The sequence below is a fragment of the Belonocnema kinseyi genome, chromosome 8, assembly GCF_010883055.1.
Source record: "Belonocnema kinseyi isolate 2016_QV_RU_SX_M_011 chromosome 8, B_treatae_v1, whole genome shotgun sequence".
NCBI lineage: Eukaryota > Metazoa > Arthropoda > Insecta > Hymenoptera > Cynipidae > Belonocnema > Belonocnema kinseyi.
In genome coordinates, this window is record NC_046664.1 from 60,628,660 (window position 1) to 60,647,013 (window position 18,354).

Sequence of the window (18,354 nt, forward strand, 5' to 3'; positions counted from 1 at the left end):
ATGCTTTATATTCTCTTAAATAATTCATAAATGCTCCATTAGAGCTTAAATGTTGACGACCTTGAAGTTTGCGACAGATATGGGTTTCAAAGTTGTGTAATTAATTTAAAAAAAACTAATATTCGAATCAAAAACATAAGAACACCCCTAGATTTGTCTCCGAAAAATCTCGATGCGGTTTTTTTATTCAAATAATTTTTTTAACAGTTATATCACTGTTTATAGTTCTGCAATTGTTATAAACGAAATAATTATCGTATTGAAAGAATGCATAAAACCATAGCATTCCTCTCCAAAATATCTCGATGCGGTTTTAAAAATTTTTTGTTTTAAATCAGTTTTTCAACAATTACTGCATTTCTTGTTTAGCAAACATTTGCTGATTGCCTGTATATATGGATTTTGAAATTGCGTAAAATTTAAAAAAAAAAACAATAGTCCTATCAAAAAAATAAAAACATCCCTAAATTCGTCTCCGAAAAAACTCGATGTGGTTTTTTGTTTTTTCGTTTAAACAATTTTTTAAACAATTAAAACCTAGATTCGTTTCCCAACAAACTCGATGCGGTTATTTTGGAGACGAAACTAGGGTGTTTTGAATTTTTTTAACGACTATTAGTTTCATTTTTTTAATTAATCACGCAACTTTGAAATCCATATCCACAGGCCATCAGCAAATGTAAGCTAAACATCAAGTGCAATAACTGTTGAAAAAATGGCTTGAACAAACCGTTTCGACATATTTTTGAAAGGAATGCAATGGTTTTGTTTATTTATTGATCCGAAAATAATTTTTTTATAACAATTGCAGAACTGTAAAAAGTGATATAATTGTTTGAAAAGTAGTTTAAACAAAAAAACCGCATCGAGATTTTTCGGAAACGAATTTATGGGTGTTTTTATTTTTTTAATATGACTATTACTTTTTTTTTTTTAATGAATTAAGAAACTTTCAAATCCATATCTGCGGCAAACTTCAAGCTCGTAAATGCTGAACATATTCATCAGAGCATTTGTTCAAAATAAATTCTTGGGCTCACTCCCATCCCCTTCAACCCTAAAAACTTACCATTCATTTAAATCCATGCACCTGCAATTTATGCCAAACAACAGGTGACACATGTCCCCTCATATTTACATGTGAGCCCCTGTTTCTGGTGACCCTTTATGCTAATGAAGCGGGATAAATATGACGAGCAAGGCTGATTTAATCAGTGGCACTGGCACTTTAAAGCTCATTTATTCAATAGGGTGCAGACCAATGCCGATTATAATACCACCTGAATGTGGCAACGAATTCCGAATGTAAAATTGTTAGGTAGATCTCGAAAAATCGAGAGAATACTCGGTATTTCACGGGTTAAATACAATCTGAAATTAACATAATCACTTCCTCATATAATTACACACGCCTCGAGGCATGAATTTCTCCCATAAAATTCTGATTATTTCAAGTACTCTTGGGAGTACATGATATGTTTTAAATCACAAAAGTACAAATTGTGTTGCATGTTCTCCGGTTTTGTTTGTGAGTATAAGATTTATCACTAATCTTACTTTGATGCTCGTTAATTATCTCAGCAAGTAGGTCACAACATTTCTTGGTATAGAAAATCAACATTTTAATTATTAGATAAGATTATTATACGAAATTTAATCTTTGAACTTGTTTATTAATTTGGAATTAAATATAATGAAAGACAATAATTTTCCCCCACTTTTTTTCTGACTAACTTTTAATTTTCCCTGGCCTGATATTCAAAGTCAAACATTTGAATATTGTAAATTTTTAATACAGAATATTTAAGAAAAGCAATAAAACCATTTCAAATTTAAATTGATAATTTTTTTAATGGCTGTTACAGACAAATTTACGTAAACATGACCAATTTAATAATAAATAAAAACATTCAGGATAAATTCATAAGAATTCAAAACAATTTAAGTTAAATTTAAATGAATTTGAAAATTTTAATTGATTTCAGGTAAATTTAGTGAATTTAGAGGCATTAAAGAAAAATGAGAAGAATTCAATGATATTCGTAAAAAGTAACGGAGAATTGAATCCATTGAATTGAGTAGAATTGAGTGATTTTAGAAGAATTTTAGTGACATGATAAAATTCAAGAGAATTGAAAAGAATTTTAAACAATTCAGGATAAATTAATCACAAATATTTGAAAATCTATTCAAATCCTGAAAAAGTATTAAAATACCATAGGATCATTCAAAAAGCTTTAAATGCATGGAAATCATCAGAAATCTTATAAAATCTTTCGAAATCTTTGAAAATATTTGAAAACTATATAGGTATATAGTAAAATTGTTCTATGTCTTCTGAAGTTGTGTGAAATTCTTTACAATTGCATTAAATATTCAAAATCGTTAAAATCAATCCTTTTAAATATCTTGGAATTTTTCAAAATATCCTTAAATCATTTCAAAAGAATTTGAAATGCCTTTGAATTATTAAAAAAAAATCCTTGAAATCTTTTCAAACCCCCTCAAATTATTGAAATAAGTTAAAAATAAAAATTGGTAATATCCAAAGATTCTTAAACAAAATTTAAAACTTTAGAAATTCCTTGAAATATTTGAAAATATTGGATTAAAATATTATGAAATTCAATGAAAATACATAAAATCTAATGATATTTCCTAGAATTTTGGGAAATTTATTAACACATTGAGAGCTTTTGAAAACCATTATAATAATTGGATTCCATGAAAATCTCGTATAAAGTTCCTTAGAATTTTTAAATATATTTTGAAACCTTATAGGCCAGATAAAATTGTTTCTTTAAAATACAATGGAAAATTTGTCAACTGATCGAAAATCGTTCAAATTTTTGGAAATCCCTTTATATTTTTTGTTAATATTTTCAAAGTGCTTTAAAATGTTATAAAACACCCAAAAACGTTTCAAATTGCTTGAAATCTCTTAAAATCCTTTGAAACATTTTAGAACATTCGAAAATTGCGTGAAATTGAAAAAAATTGCCATAATTTTTTATTACCTTTGAAATAACTTTAAGTTATTGAAGTCTATTAAAAATACCCAAAGATATTTAAAATTTTAAAGCTCTTAAAAATCCCTACGAGGTTTTTTAAATACCCTGAAATCTCTCAAATTCTTTGAAATCCTTGCAAATATTTTGAAAAGTTTGAAAATCTTTGATGATATCCTACGAAATCCCTCAATTTTTGTGAATAAACTCTTTGAAACCCTTAAATCTTTAAAATTCTTTTTAATGCAATCAAATGATTGAAATGTAGTTAAATTTCCTTGAGATCTTTCAAAATACCCTTAAATATTAAAAAATTTTTGGAATTTGTTGAAATTGCTTTAAACTTTTTGAAGCTCTTACAAATTAAAAAAAAAATTTGTAATGACCTAAATCTTGAAAATGTCTTCAGATTACTGAAATATATTAAAAATTCATCAGAAATAATTTTAAATCCTTTTTAAAAAATTGAAATCGGTTAAAAATGCTTAAAATCTTTTAAAATACCTGTGAATATTTAAGAAGAATTCAGGAAAATTGAAAAATATGTATAGACCTGAATTTATTAGTTTTTGGTTGAACGGGTTAATTTATTGAAAGAAAAGTGACTAAACTGACATTTTCAATTTGAAAAGTTACCATAGTGAATATTTTAAAGAAAGTGACTTTAAAGTGATAGAGAAAGAAAACTAATTTAAACTGACTTTGTGGGTCCCTTGATTATTCTTCAAAGTTACTGGAAGTGCTTCTTACCGAAATTTCTTGACTCTTTTGCAATTGTTTGTATAATTTATCAAAGCTAAATATAGGTGAAAACTCTAGGCCAATTTTTAAAACTCATTTTCCAATTGTGCGCCGATAAATTGTATTTCGTGCACGAAGTGGCTATAATTTCCTTTATTACGGTTATGCCTCACAGGCGATTCTTCAAGGAATCGGTAATGGCAGCATTGTCGTTTCCCGCAAACAATACAAAAATTATGTTCACGAGAGTTTTCCACCGAGTTTCGTAATCTTTCTCTCAGTTTCATTTCGCGACCCTGCGGGAGTCGGTCGTTTATTCAGGACACATGATGAGCGCAACGCGATACTAGGCGAGGCAAAAACGCCAAAGCGATTCTTCCAAGGTGGCTAACTTTTGCGATTTAGGGCATAATTTTCGAAGGAGATGCTGGACTCCGCTATTTATTCCTTCCTTAAACTACCGAAGGCTGCTGTCTTCGAAATATACGAGCCATAAGAAACACCTTCGCAATTCTACCGTACTTTTGAAAAAAAGCTTCTATCTGTATCTTATTCTATACTTTTCTTCCCCTGATTCCCCTACATTTCCCTACTTCATCTCCCTCACTTCTCCCTTCGCCCCTCATAACACAACTTTCTTCCTCCACTAATTCCCCCTCTCTTCATTTCTCCACCTAAAACTTCCATTCTCCTACCTCCCTCCCCCATCCATCACTTTCCTTCAACTACTGTCCATCATTTTCAGTCACTCCCCACACATCCTTTACTTCAACTTTCTGATTTTTCCTCATTAGCTATACTTTCGCTATTCTTCTTTCGCCCACTTATCCACCCCTTATTTTACCTTTCTTCCCCTCCTCTCCCCTTTAATGAACTAATTGCGCATACTTCTCAACCCCTTGTTCTCCCTATACATCTACTCCTCTATCTTTCCGGGCCTCATTTCTTCAATTTCCCTTCATTGTATCTACTTCACTTTCAGTATTGTCCCACCTTCATTTCACCACACTACCCCTGCTTTTTCTCCCTTCATTTTCCCTCAGTTTCCCTCCCATTATTTCCTCTACTTTCCCCCCCTTTACTTTACCTCATTTATTTGACTTCTCTTCATACAACCAACTTCTCTTTCCTCACTTTCCCACTCTCATTTCAACTTACTTCCCCTAATCTTCCTTCCTTAATATCGTCTCACTTCGCCTCTTAAGATTTTTGTTCGCTTTCCCTACTACTACTCCGTCACTTCCCCTACCTCGACTACTCCCTCTCACTATTTTCTATTATTTAGTCTGCTTTTCCTTTCCAAATTCTTCTAATTTCCCATTTCTGATTTTTATTACTTTCTTTCTTCTCATGTTTTCCTAACTTCACCTACTCCCGTATTTCTGCTCATTTTGCTTACGTTTTCTTCTCTTATTTTCTATCAATACCCGAATTCAACCCCCTCTACTATTTTTTTTTTACTTCACTTATGCACCATCCCTTATTTTTGCATCACTCTCCATAATTTCCTTCCCTTAGTTTAACCTACTTCCTCTTCCTTTTTCCGCTATTTCCCGACTCTTATTTCACCCCACTTCCTCTACTATACCTCCCTTCATTTCCGCTCACTACATATTCTTTTATTTTCCCTCGCTTTCCATACGCCTCTCATTTTCCCTATTCCACATCTATATTTTCCCTCATTTTCCCTACTTTCCCTTTCTCATTTCCACTTATTTCCCTAATTTCCGTTCCTTAATTGCCCTTACTTTTACGGGTCTCATTACCCCTTACTTCACGTACGTCCATGTCCCTCGTTTTAAATCATTTTTTCTATCTCCGCCCTCCTTATTTCTCCACGCCATCCTCCCCCCCCCACCCTAATTTTGCTCGCTTCTCCTCCTATACTTCCCCGGATTCTTACGTTACTTCCCCTCCTTGGAGAAAAGTACTATAGACGGATAAAAACCCGACTTAAATTTTGTGGATTTTTGCCCGGAGCTACGAAACCATAGAAATCAGTTTTTTATGTCGCTGGATTTGTAATGAAATAAAGAATTCATTTGTACAAAAGATAGTTAAAAATGCTAAAGAAATTTAGAAATAATCAGACCCTGATGAATCCCTCTACACAGATTCCTTCAGAAATTTGCTCTATTTGCTCTATAAGCAATTAATCTATCTCTATCTACAAAAAGATAAGCCTATCTACACGAATTTCAGTATTGCGTTGTCGACTGTGCACAAAAAAAAACTAAATCGAAAAATCTATCACCAGATGAGTTTTTGCTCCTCCGTAAATCAGTTACTTGAGCCAAGTAAAGGAAAACCTATGCACATAGAGACGTTCTTCGTCCTGATTATCATCCTGTTCGGTTCAACTTTCCGCAAAACTTCACAATAATTCCCCTATTTCCCTCTTTTCCCTTTTGTAAAATAATTCCTTTTTTTCTCTGTTTTTTAAAACTCCCCCTTTATATCTTTTATCACATCAATTCTAACTAAATTAATAGAATATAGTGAGAAAAGTTAACTATTTCGATTGAAAGTTTATTCTTTTCGGCTCAAAGGTCTACTATTGTGTTTTAGATTCAGAATTTGTCTCCCTTGGTTGCAGACTCTACTATTTGGTTTCAATTTTTTTCTATGAAAATGCAACTATTTTGTTAACAATTCAAAATTTGTTTCATTTTTTGTGATTTTTTTGTGTGCAAGTTGAACGTCTTGGTTGAGAGTTGAAGTCCTGTTTTAAAAATTCATTTTCTTGTTTGATGATTCATCATTTTAGTTGAAAATTCGTCTCTGTGGTTGATAATTAACCTATTTTATGAAAAAAACTTTTTAATTAGTACTAATTTTTTCTCTGAAATTTAATTATTCCATTTTTGATAGAAATTTAACATTTTTTACTAAAAAATACAACTATTTGGTTGAATGTTGAACTCTTTGCTTCAAAAATCACTTTCTTTTTGTATGCATCAGTTTAGTTACAAATTCATCCATGATTGGAAATTTAGCGATTTGGTTGAAAATTCGTTTTCTTTTGGTTTGAAAATTAATATTAATTAACTAATATTTTTATCCAAAAATTCATTATTTTGTTTTCGTGTTTAATAATGCAACTAATATGTAAATATTTGTCTTTTCTTGTTAAATTCAAGTATTATTGATTTCAAATAAAAATCTGTTTTGGTCAAAATGGAAACTATTAAATAATTTGTTGAGAATTCATCTTTTTGGGTTAAAGAATCAACATCTTGGATTACGATTGAATTACTTTGTAAAAAATTACTTTTATTGGTTTGCTAAAGAGTCGCGATCGGTTCTAAATTAACTTTTTGGTTAAAAATGCAACTGTTTTGTAGAAAATTTATCCTTTTGTCTTTAAAATTCAACTTTTCGGTAGGAAATTCAGCTATGTTTTTTGCTAAAAAAAATATTTTGGGGGCATATTATACTTTTTGGTTAAAAATTAAACAGTTTATTTCTAATTTAACTATTTGTCCGAAGATTCACTTTTTTAAAAATAACATTTTCGAGTTGAATATTCAACTGTTTTGTAGATAATTCATCTTTTTGGTTTCAACATTCAACAATTTGATTTAAAATGCATATTTGATGAAAAATACATATTTTTAGTTGAAAATTTAACTATTTTCTTGAGAATTCGTATTTTTGGTTGAATTGTACCGATGAAAAATAGTTTTTTTTAAAATGATATTTGAATTTTTAAACTTCAATTTTAACGATATAATTTTGAATTAAAAAATTTGTTTTTATTAAAAATTCATCTTCCTTGAGTGAAATTTAACACCTTAGATTAAAATTGATCTTTTCGGGTTTGAAAGTCAACTATTTTCTAAAAAAAATCTATACTTTTTAGCTTTGAAACTGAACTCTTTTGTTAAAAATTCGTGTTACTGGGTATTAAATCAATCTTCTTGGCTGAAAACATATCTTTATAAATTTTAAATTAAACTATTTTGTTGAAAGTTCAATTATTTTGTTAAAAATTTTAATATTTTGTTAAAGGCATTTTTTTGATTCTAAATGTTGACTGCTAAGTTAAAAATTCATGCGCGTAGATTAAAAACTCATCTTTTTGGTCGAAAATAATGTTTGTTGTTGAATTTTAATCTTTCTTCTTTGAAAATTCAAACATTTGGTTAAAAATACATTTTTACAGATAGAAAATGTAACTGTTCGTTAAAAATGAATCTTATTAGAAACGCGAGACGTCGCAGAATAAACGTGAAATCCATATTTCGAAATTTATTTCAAAAATTTCAATCCAAATTGAAGTTCAAAACAGTTAATGCGAGATTGTTCCAGAAACTTGATAAAAATTGTCCAATAAAGTGTGAAAACAAATAATAGGGATAGGAAAACTGATTTCAAAGACCTACTTCTGAAAGAGCCAATTGAGTAGTCGAATGGTTTCCATTTTGCTTTACAATATCAAGCTTTTAAGCCTATCTCGCCAGCACAGATGGAGTTTGTGTTGGTGGATGGGTGAGGTTGTCATAAAGGTTACAACCCTCCGCATAGACGAGTTCCGACTTGCCTTTCCGACAAACGAGGTTTCTTTTAATTAAACTGTCGCCCCCTCCCCCCCCCCAACTACTCACTTTCGTCTCTCAAAAAACCTGAACTCTCGAGACATAACAACCGACAGGCACGCGTTATCAGCGCTCAGCAGCAGTCCGCCCTCTTCTTTGCTAAGACTCACCCCCTCGAAATCCCTTGGCTTTGCTAAGCGTGATATCGACATCGCGATGCCAATTCGAACTGATACCTCGAAAGGGACGAGCTAAGGAAAATCGACTCTTCTTCAAGTTAATCGCCCTCGATTTTTTTTGTTGGATGTAATGAGATACTGAGCACCCGAGGCAAAACTGTCTTTGGCCATTTGTCTGGCTGAGAGAAGAGGTGGGGGAAGGGTAATCCCTACCTCCATTAGTATTTTTTTTTCCTTATATTTTTGGTAAGGAGTGAGAAAGATATCTGCGACTTTTTTTTAATTGGGAGTAGTTTCTAAATGTCTAGTTCTTATTCATAAGGACAATCCACCCCTATCGAATTTTTGGTTAGGTAATTAATGTAATTAACTTAAATTATCTGTACCGAAAAATTGGGCCGAAATGTTAATTAAATTGTGCGTTATTTTTATTATTAAAATATCTTAAGGCCTTTTAAAACTGCTTGAAATTTTTTTAAATACCCTTACATATTTCAAATCCCTTAAAACTTTTGAAATCCTACAAAATTTTTTAAAGATCTTGAGAATGTATTAGCTTTTTTAAAATATTCAAAAATATCTAAACCCATTTAGAACACCTTCAAATTATAGACGTCCATTAAAAATTCGTCGAAATCTTTGAAAATGCGTCTGACTAATGGTCAAATTAATCATTCATCTTAAATTCAAACAAACCATCATCTTGAACTTTTTTGTACATTTTAACTCTCACTTACTTTTACATAGTTTTTGCAAATAAAATTGCTTATCTTGTCAAGTTTGAAATAATTTCATGGAAAAATAGGAAAATTATTCTATTTTCTCAATCGAAATAACTGCCATTCTGTATATCTTTAATGTTTAATTTTTAATGCCAGAACTTGCTTTGTTGTTATTAACAAGATTTTTTTCACGAACTTTGGGTCCCTTTAGTTTAGTTCTAAACTGTACGAAATACAATTTTTTGTCATCTTGTATGGGTTTGCCATTTATTAGATTTTAAACATTTTTTATTTTTAGCTATCTCTTTGGCTCAAAATAACTACTTCGAAAAATGACACAATCATATTTTATGAAAATATAGGCCGTATTTTGTTGTAAAGTGTTACCAGTAATTATAGGCAACAACTTAATAGGAATATTGTTTACAAAATAGATTTCGATTCCTAATTCTTTATTATCAACCAACCCCTGATTCTAAATCCTTTATTTGTCTAGACAATTATTTGTCTATCACATAAAATGTCTACAATTTTCTACCGACCCCGATTATTTTGCAAACCTAATTTTCAACCACACAACTTACCATTCTTCTTAATGAGCTTAACATTCTAAGAATTGAATTTATCCACGTGATGACACAGCACATTTGCCGAAGCAGGTCGCTTGCCTTGCGTATTGGTTATTATAAGAATATAATAACGATAGATATGTGATAACTATAATAACAAATAAAATATAATCCAAATCTAAAATATAAACTCAATATAAAATAAAGAGTACTGAATAAAGACGAAATATTTATATATCCTTTCGTTTGCCGCCATTATATCGCGAACCACAAGTATATAAAATTATTTTCAATAAAGAAAAATACTCCTTTTATAAAGAATCAATCAAATTTCCGCAACCATTGAGAAGACATTTTGAAATAAATAACGAGCAGAAATACTGCTCCCTAATGATTTCTTATCACGTACTAGTTTCAAGAACCTCGAAAACGCGGATCAGAAGTCTCATCTTCTTCATTGTACAGAGTTGCCATATGAGAAAGTGAGAAGCTAAAACTTTTCAAACTACACGGAAAGCAATAAGTGAACGAAATTTAATACATAAATTATATTATTTAGAAAAAAATCAAATGAACTTGAATTGGTCAATTAAGTTTTAAAAAACACTTTTAAAGAGATGTATGTACTATGTTAACTTCAAATGAACACAAAAAAATTAAGTTTTATTGAATCTTTTTATTTTAAATTGAAAAATTATCTTTTCTGGTTAAAATTCACGTAATTTGTTGAAAATTTGTTATTTTTAATGAAAAACTAATCTTGTTTCAAAATTAATCTTTTTTGGTTAAAAATTCCAATTTTTACTTCAAAATAATTCTGTTTCAAGCGAGGATTCAACTATTTTGTTAAAAATTCGTCTATTTCGTGGAATTCAACTGGTTGACCATTCTTTATTTTTTTTTTTAAATTATTTTTTAAGTAACAATATATGATATTGTGCTTTAATTTATTTCCAGACGTCAATTAAAATGTTTTCGCATCGAGCCCGGAACCACCGTTCACAACGTTTTTGCGGGAATTTACGAGTTTATTCGTGAAGATTTTTCGTTGCGCACTTGCGATCCCTAGAGTTATTATTCTTCACAGGTAGTCTCGCATAGGTCAAAGGAACATAGAATCGCTTTGACACATAGACAACCAAGCGAGTTACGAGCATGATGTCACGCCGGCCGCTCGTAATGTAAACCATGAACTTACCCCCTACTCTCACTACCCCATTTTATGTTTTTTCCTCTTCCTCTCCTTTTTTATTCTCCCAGAACAAAATTACTCATAATATCTTCCGGCAGACCAGGCACGCCCGTTGCTGTCACTATCATGTAATCCCGCAGAGAAATGATCTTTTTATTATCTATCAGAAAATATCCATTAAACCCTTTCTCTTATTATTTTTGTACCTTTACATTATCCGACTTGAAAGAAAAGTTTCATTAATTCTTAAGATATATTAATTTCATTGTGTCATTTCAATTTAAATTACAGTTCACAGGTAAAAACCTTCTTAGATTCTTGTCTTTTACATCGTCACCTCTAGGCTTTAAAAATAATTATTTATCTTCCTTCCTCTCTCCCTTTCTCTACTCATCACTTGTCTGTTTCCCCTACTTCCCCTCCATAACTCACCATTTACTACCTCTCCACACATCCCCAACACCTTTTTGTAGTATACCTCGCATTACATTCCCTACTTCCTATCACGTCCCATACTTCTTATACATACCTCCCATCACCTTCCATCACCTTCCCTCCACAATTCACCATATGGTACCCGTTCTCATACTTCTCCAACTTGCCCTTAATACCCCTCACCACACACCCCTCACTTCCTCTCACGTACTCGACTTCCACTTCTCCCCTCCCATCACATGCTCTACAACCAATAACTCCCCAACGTCCCCTACTTCTCCACCCCATCCTCGTTTCCCTACACTTCTATAACTTCTCCCACATCACCTCCCCTCAACTCACCTCACTTTCCTACATTTCCCATAATTTCACTGCTTCCCTTTCGTCGCTTGTCCTACTTGCCCTACTTGCCCTAATAACCCTAATAACTTTGACACCTGACCTTCTGATGTATGACCTCGGACCTATAACCATTCATCATTGACCTCTAAAATTTTACCTCTAACGCCTGACCTATAAACTGAAACCTTTAATCTCTCGGCTTGTTCATGTGATCTTTGATATCCTAATCTTTTCCTTCACCCCACCCCTTTTAAACCATAAAATTTGGTATATTATTTCCGATATTTGTGTTCTGATTTTTCTTTTACAAATTATAAAAAAATGATCACATCTGTCATTTCTTCCTTCTACTAGTCTTTCAATTCTGAATTCTGTATTAACCCCTTCTCTTTTTGAAAAATGTAGTTTAATTTAAAGGTGGTTGAGCATAAAGAGGCAAGAGAAATTTCTGCGAAAATTGCTTTATAGAATTTTAATTTTATATAAAAACTTGAAAACTAGAGTTTTATCACGATTTGACGTCACGTTTCAGAAGCCATAAACTCTAAGCTGAAAATTGAAATCTCTATTTTTCTCGGAATTGTATTCGAGAACTCAACATTTTCTAAGGGGGTTTGAAGTTTCTTTTTGACTTAACTTTTAACATTTTTATCAAAGTCTTAAGACGAACTTTGAAAAAAGTGTCAACCCGGATTCATCAACTTCAAACTATATTTTCTGGATGGTTCTTTGCAACAAACTTGTTTGGTATCGATTCAGCAATACATAAGCAATGCATGAACCGTTAGGGCCACTTGAACAGTTTCTAATTACAATACATAATATTGTGCAGTATACTTGACTGAGTACTCGCGCACTGCGGCCCTGCTGGGGGCGAGAGTCTCAACCGTCTCTCGCCCTGCCCCGTGAAAAACTACTTGGGCCAGCAGTTCCCGGAATTACAAAAACAAATCGGCTTCTATGGGACCTGGTGTGTATTTTTAATTTCCCGATTTTTCCCGCTTTTTTCATTGAATTTTTTGTCTTTTTCGATCAACTCAAAAGAGATCTTGAAATCTGTTGAAACATTTTAAAAAACTCAAATTTAGAGCAGGGAATTTGTTAAAAGAATTGTAATTATGAATTTAAACTCTGATTTTTTCAGAAATACACGCATTATTTTGCCATGTGTTACGTATTCAAATTTTTTAAGGAATCTGCATTATTATCAGAGAATAAAAAAAATTCCTAACGGTTGGTTTATTTCAATTGTGCAATAGCTCAACTGTCAGAGTAGATAATATAGAAACTGGAGGTTAAAAGTCTTTCCAGACACCGCGTTTCATTTGAAGACTTTCCAACTTGCTACAAATGCTTCCAACGTCGTGATGTATAAACTGTTCAGCTAATTTAGACCGACTGTTCCGTGAAATTACCGGGGGTTGTTGATAATGAGAGGGTGAATGGTGAGGGTAAGGAATTCATCCCTTGAACGGTGGTCAGCTAATCACTAAGGCTGCTCGTTAACGAATTGAATGCGCCCCAACTCGTGCGAAATCACGACTACTGCGACCAAAAAGTCAGTCCATTCTTCAATCTCCATCCCCATGTATTATACAAGACAATTCACAGAAAACCCTTAGGGCATTTATTTGAATTCGGTTTTGCGTTGTCACATTTTACAGCCAAGCAGTTGGATATATTTTTGTGCATACTTATTCTATACATTATTTTCGGTTATTTCAAAAATATTTTTGAATGAAACTGTTTTTACTTTGTTTTTATATTTGAAAAGTGATATTTTATGTACCTTGAAAATGCGGCCAACCCGGGTTTGGATTTGAGTTTGTAGAGCGCAAAAATGGGCCGAATCAGGAATTTACTATTCAAAATCACTTACAGCCAACAATTCTTTACCGATTTTCAACATATTAATTAGAAATGATCAGCAATAGTTGCATAAAAATCTCCTTGGAAGATTAGATTTTTCAATTTTTATTATTACCTATTTTTTATATAAACTAAGAGCAAACATGAGACATATTTTATTGATTTTTTCATCTTTAAATAAATTACTCAATTAATCCCATTCCTAATGAAAATGAATATCCAAGTATCTAAATAAATTTAAATAATCAACAGCTTATCAAATCTACTTGTTATAAACAAACTATAATAACATAATAACAACATCGTGAAAATTTTGATTGCAAAGTATATTTGGAAGTTGAAATTACTTGATTTTATCGACAAAACCATATTTGATAATGAAAATTTGTTGTTTGATATAATTTTGTTTATTTTATGAAAAAATTATATAAACCATTGCATAGTTTAGGAAGTTATGAACCGAAAGTCATCGTTTTGTTTTCTTTGTACCTTTAAATTATATTAGTGCTAATATTCATTGATAAACATTCGACATGCGATAATAGTTCTTAATTTTATAAACAAATTTTATAAAAAATTGCATAGTTTGTTCTTTTGTAGAGAGAAAGTAATCATTTTTCTCGCTAGTCGTCTTCAAACTACATAAGTAGTAATGTTTACTAAGAAAGAATTGTTAATCGATATTATTTTTTTATTTCACAAACAAATTTTATGAACAAATGCAAGGTTTGTCAGTTTATGGGAAGAAAGTAATTTATATTCATTCTTCACGCCTTCAAATTATATAAGCGATAGTGTTTAGTTGTTAATAATTGTCATTCGATTTTTTTTATTTTATGAACAAATCTTATAAACAAATGCATAGTTAGTCCATTTATAAACAGAAAGTAATCGTTTTTCTTTCTGATCGTCTTCAAATTCTGTAAGTAATGATGTTTATTGGTGAAGACTTCTCCTTCGACATTATTTGTTTATTTTATAAATAAATGCATAGTTTGGCCATTTATAGACTTATCGCGACTAATATAATTTAAAGGCGATGTGAACGAAAAAAGTTTACTTTAGGTCTATAAATTGCTAAAATATGCATTTATTTATAAAATTTGGTTATATAATAAACAAATAATATCGATCAAGAGGTCTTCACTACTAAATATTATCACTAATATATAATCCGAAGTCAACCAGAAAGAAAAACGATTACTTTCTGTCAATAAATGGACAAACTATGCATTTTTTTAAATTTATTTATACAATAAACAAATAATATTAAATGACAATTATTCATAACTAAACACCATCGCTAATATAATTTAAAGGCATTTAGAACGAAAAACTTTTACTTTCTGCCCATAAATTTTCAAATTATGCATTTTTTCATTGAACTTGTTTGTAAAATAAACAAATAATATCAAATGACAAGTCGTCTAAAGATCACCACAAATATAATTTAAAGACGATTAGGAAGAAAAACGGTTACTTTCTGTCTATAAATGGTGAAGCTATGCATTAGTTAAAAGTTGTCTATAAAATTTGTTGATCAAATTTGTTTATACAATGAGCAAATAATATTGATGGACAATTTTTGGTCACTAAACATCACCACTTACGTAATTTGAAGACGATTAGAGAAAAACGATTACTTTCTCCCTATAAATGACCAAACTATGCATTTTTTGCAAATTTTATTTATAACATAAATTTAAAAAAATTTTTAAATAAAAAAAATTATACCAGACAACAAAGTGTCATGATTAAATATGATCGTGTAGATAACATCAACACATTTAACTTTAACATTATAATTTTCATCAGTGCGTCATTTACTTAAAGATAAAAATAATAATTAAAAAATGTCTCATTCTCGACCTGTGTTTATTTATATAACAAATAGAAAATTATACAAAACTTAGAAATCTGATTTATAGGCGCTCTTATGCAACTATTGCTGATCACTCCTTAAAAATTATTTTGAAAATCGGTTAAGAATTGTAGGTTGTAGCTGATTTTGAATAGTAAATTCTTGATATAGCCCAAAAAAATGTGGAACTAACAATAGAAAACACGAAAAAAATTGTTCTCGCTAATATATCTCCTACTAAATAAATTACACACTTTTAATGAAGTTAAAAGACGATAGATAGCGCTGGCGTCGTAATTCTCGCTACATCTCGAATATAAATGGAGCGATTATAAGATGAAAGATTATCCAAGCAAGGTTAAAAATCAGAAATTATCTACGATTTATATAAAGTTTATCAGGAAATATAAATTTTTTTGCAGTGAATCTTCCACCTGGAATCGATGCAAACTTTATCTTTCGTTTTTTCTGTGATTTGATAAAAATAAAAGCCTCTTTTTTTGAATATTTATAAGAAATTTAAATACTAAGTGAAAGAAACAACAAAAGAAAGTCCTGCCATGTCTAAGACATTTAGATAAACTACAAAAAAAATGATCTACTAGAATGTCCACGGCAGACTGGGGAAATAGGAAGGATACTAAAGCAAAAAAAGGTCAGTTAACCGAAACTATAGAGGTTTCTACCCAGGGCTACGAAACCCTAAAAAGTCACTAAAATTTTAGAGAAAAGAGGTTTAGAAGTTATTTATCTAAAAGGTAATAGCAAAATACAATAAAAATTCTAAATCTAGAATTAGAATGGATGGAAACGCAAGGGGTTCTTTTTGTTTGCTCATTATCGAACCCTCTGTCGCAAATCCCGTCTGCTTTCCAACGCGACGTGCTAGAGATGTGGAAAGAAAGGTCCAGATCGAAAAGATTGGAAATACGGAAAGAGAGCACTTTTCCTCAATATAGTAGAACCAGTGAAAAGAACAATACACCAGACTCAAAGCAACACTAAATTACATTTCGAGTCTGGAATTAAACGAATATAGTTGACTGCTCCCAAAAACGAGGGCTTGAGATCTGATCGCTCGTAGAAATTGGAGAGGTTTTAGCAACCACCCTATACTAGAGAGATTAACTTCCAATATAATTATGAACAAAAACGATAGTATCCAAATTTTATTCGATGAAGTAGCTTTCTTGTTGTAAAATAATTGAGAGCTCTTTAATCATGACCAATTATTGTAACTGATTTCATATGAAATCGGCAAGTCTGACCCTGATGATGTCACGGAATTATTTTTCTTATTCTGTGGGGATAATTGAATATTTAGGTGAATTCTAAACAAATATGACAAAAATTTTTTTCACAGCAATAATTTTTCGCAATTCTTTGAACTGCAATCTACACTCTTTCAAACTTGTTGAAGAATCTTGAACATTTAGTTTTAAAATGGCTACAGGAATTCCATGCCATCAGTGTTAAAAATTCTCACGAATTTTAAGATATTTTTAAAGGTATTATCCAGGGAACCTCATACTTATGGAAATATGCAATAACTTAATGGAAATACTGAATACGTTTAAAGGAAATTAACAAAAATATTATTAAGTTCAGTGGAAAATGTCCATTATTCATCAAAGATTATTCCGCGGAATTTCTTCAGAAAGGAATTTCTAAAAAATTCCAGAGGATTTTCCGCAAAATTTGATTCAAAACAAAACTTAGAAATATTCCATCATTTTGACTTTTCCCAAAATAAGACACCGGAAATGTATTTCCAATTCTGTAAATATTCAATGGTACCTCTACAAAACAAAGTTCATGAGAAATCCAAGAATTTCCTGAGAATTAGATATTGATTCCTAAAAGGTTCCCAAGAATTTTTTTTAAGTTATCACTTGAAGTTCTTTCGAATGAATTTTCTCGAAAAGCTCACTATCAATAATTCATATAAGTATCTCTCAAGTTAATATGTATTGATTTTTTTTACGATCACCTAGTATATCTGTAATTTACAAATAAGTTTAACAAAGATTTATTTATACGTTATTTTAATTTTATTTAGAATTCGATATGAAATTATAAAAAATCTCTATTCAAAGTCCCTAAAGATATTTTATTATATTTTCTCTTTTGATTGACTTCCAACATCTGATAGGTTAATTATTTTCTCGCAATTTCTTTCCTTTTATAAATTTTCTTCGCCTTTTTGAATATTTCTCCATTTCTCTGTCTCCTAATTTTCATTAGTTTAAAAAAATGTTCATTATCGAGTTGTTAACCAAATAGTTGAATTTTTTAACAAAAATAGAATAGAAAAATCCTCAACTGAAACATTTTATTTTCAATTGAAAAAACTCAATTTCAAATAAACGAATTTTTAACAAAATAGTAACAAATGAAAAATTATTTTGAACATTTTTTAATCAACAAGATGAATTTTCTACCGAAAAATACGAATTTTTAACAAAATACACCAGTTTTCCACTAAAAAAGATCAGGTTTCAACAAATAGTGGCATTTTAATTTTTAATGTAAATAATTAACTTTTAAACAAGAAAAAAAACAAACATTCAACAAAAATGATAAATTTTCTACAAAAGAAAAAACCAGAATTTTTACCAAAGTGACTTTTAACCAGGTAGTTGAATTTTCAACCAGAAACTACAAGTTCTCGTCATAAAAAAAATATTTGATATTGTAATAAAAAAATCTTTGAATTTGTAACCAAAAAAAGAATAAATAAAACCAAGAAAGATTAAATTTTGACAATAGAGTAGCATTTTTAACCAAAAGAAATTGAATTTTGATAATAGATTTTATGCTTTCACGATGATTCATTTTGATAAAAAGAGATATTTCGGGTTTCACTCGTGTAAAAAACTACTACGAATTGTTTGCCGA

At 30.5% G+C, this 18,354-nt stretch overlaps 1 protein-coding gene across 1 annotated transcript in view; it reads right to left on the minus strand.

Annotated features, from left to right (window-relative positions):
• LOC117178995 overlaps window positions 1–18,354 on the minus strand; it is a 242,832-nt gene that overhangs the window by 217,344 nt on the left and 7,134 nt on the right. The window lies entirely within an intron of this gene.